Source organism: Lactuca saligna, chromosome 9 (assembly GCF_052625555.1).
Source record: "Lactuca saligna cultivar CGN05327 chromosome 9, ASM5262555v1, whole genome shotgun sequence".
Classification (NCBI taxonomy): domain Eukaryota; kingdom Viridiplantae; phylum Streptophyta; class Magnoliopsida; order Asterales; family Asteraceae; genus Lactuca; species Lactuca saligna.
This window is the reverse complement of record NC_136425.1, coordinates 12,418,695-12,421,182: the sequence shown is the minus strand read 5'-3', so window position 1 is coordinate 12,421,182 and position 2,488 is coordinate 12,418,695. Positions and strand designations below refer to the sequence as shown.

At 41.9% G+C, this 2,488-nt stretch overlaps 1 non-coding gene across 1 annotated transcript; it reads left to right on the top strand.

Moving 5' to 3' along the window:
- Positions 1–1,055: 1,055 nt before the first annotated feature.
- LOC145019043 (small nucleolar RNA R71) lies at positions 1,056–1,162 on the top strand. The gene has a single exon (XR_013667363.1). It is a non-coding gene; the product is annotated as a small nucleolar RNA R71 (small nucleolar RNA).
- Positions 1,163–2,488: the final 1,326 nt, after the last annotated feature.

Here is a 2,488-nt window from a genome sequence, read left to right as displayed (position 1 = left end):
CTTCGATGAAAGGAATGTTTATTTGAAGAGTTTTAATATGATCAAGGAATTTCTGATACTCCTCTTCCTGCTTCTCCTTCTTGGCTCGGGCTGGGTACGGCATTGGAGGCTGGTAAGGTTTGACGGGTGGCTGATCATTCGGTTTTTCAGATGTACTCGCCGAGTACATCGGTCCTACTCGGCGAGTAGCTCTCTCAGATTGTGAATGTTGGTTCTCAGCTTGTGCTTCCGTTTCTTCCTTCTGTGAGTCCTTATTCTCTTCAGTACGAATGGGGCCCAGGGGAGTAATAACCTTCCCACTTCTTGTGGTAATAATGTTCACTTGCGCGCCTCGTGGGTTGTTCTCGGTTTTGCTAGGAAGTTCACCCGGTGACCTTTGGTTTAATTGTTGAGCGAGTTGCCCAAGCTGAGTTTCTATATTATGGATGGATGCTTGCTGGTTCCTGAGCATTGTTCTTGTTTCTTGGATAGCAGCATCGTGGTCACTGTGTCTTTTCTCGGAGGCCGCTACAAATTTAGTTAGCATCTCTTCCAAGCTTGGCTTCTTCTCTTGCACCGGCTCCTCTTTTTGGTAGAATCCTCTCCCTTTTTGCCTATACTTCTCCTCCTTGGCCTTCTTGTACTCTTCATAAGGCAGCCACTCCTTCTTCTGTTTTCGCCAGTCTTCATCATATCGGTCACCGCTCGAATAGCATGCTTGTGCCTTTTTGTTGCCGTGCTCATCCAAATCACAATCTCTAGTGAGGTGAGGTCCATTGCAATTCTCGCAACCCACCCGTATGGCATGAATCGTTTGATCCATTTTATCCATTCTTCTATCCATGGTTTTTAACATGGACATGACCGCGGATAAATCTTCAGTAGCAGCATATGCGGCTCCCCTCGTGACATCATTCCTTGGGTTGTGGTATTCTCTAGAGTGTTTAGAGAATTCTTCAATTAATTCTTTGATCACCGGGGGTGGCTTCTTCGTAAGTGGGCCTTGTGAGTCTAGCAGCTGCCGGGTCGTAACATTGACTCCATCATAAAAGATGGACACTTCTTGTTGGCTATTTAGATCATGGTGTGGGCAATTTCGTAGCAGACTTTTGTACCTCTCCCATGCTTCATATAACGACTCTCCAGCTTGTTGTTCAAAATTTGCAATGGCCTTCTTGAGCTTGGCTATCTTTGATGGTGGGCAAAAGTGATCTATAAATTCTTCCTTCATTCTGGCCCAAGTAGTGACTGACCCGGGAGGAAGTGATTTGAGCCAGTCTTTAGCAGCACCCTTGAAGGTTACCGGAAGCATCCGAAGCAACTGAGTTTCGCGGGTGACATTTGGAATGTTGAAGTAATCAGCAACATCATTTACTTCATCCAAATGTTTGTAGGCATCTTCATGATCTTTCCCGTAGAACGGTATCTCCTTGAGTGAAGCTAGGATATGACCTTTTAGCTCAAAGGTGGCAGTGGCGGGAATTGCGGGTTGCACAAGTCCCGGGCCATGGTCGTCGCGCATCCTCTTCTTCCATTCTCCCATGGGAATTTCATCAATGTTAGCCATAGTGAATGCTAACTCTTCCTCCGCTTCGGTGTCTTGCTCGTAAGTTGCCTCGTCTTCTTCCTCGGTTTCGTATCTAATCTCTTCTTGAATTGGCTCTTCAAGTATTAAGGAAGCGCTTGAAGCTCCTGATTTGCTGCTCTTCTTTTTCCCGAAAACAGTCTTCAAGTTGGACAATGGTGATTTCCTTGGTGTGCTTGAACTCTCCACGTCCTTCCCTTTGTTTCTTTTCAATTCGGATTCGGGGTCTTCAAACGGGGGTACCAGTGGTGTGTTTGCTCCTCTGGTCATGAAAGTCCTGAAATTAATCAAATAAAAGCGTAAAAAGAACAAAAAAAGATTGCAAACAACTAAAAGAAAAAAATCCTAAATAAGCTGATACTCGCCGAGTAGGCTCGAGTGCACTCGGCGAGTAGCAGTGATTTTTCAAAAAAAAAAAAATTCTAAGTTTTAAACCTAACTAAAACAGATACTAAAACCTAATTACTATTTACTAAACTGCAATAAATGAACTTTATGCAAGTAAACTCACACAAAGGATCGAAAAAATTAGGAATTAGCTTAATTATTTAGAACCGTTCCCCGGCAACGGCGCCAAAAACTTGATGTGTGTAAATTCAACTAGTTTTATCCCTACTTTTTATTAATAATTTGAGCACACAAAGGCAGTGAACCTGTCTTTAAGTGGTATAGATTGATAAGTAAGGTATCGAACTCAGGGAACGGAAATTAAACTAATAGCTAATTTTAACTAAAACAAATAATAAAAGTAAATGGTTTTTTCTCTAGTTTTGCAAGACTAGAAACTTAAACAAACTAAATTTAACTAATTAACTAAAGCAACAACTATTCACCAAATTTGATAAAGATGTTTCTATTTAGGTTCAACCAATTCACTCCTATGGTTATTTAAGTTAAGATAGATTAATTGCTATTGGTTACCAA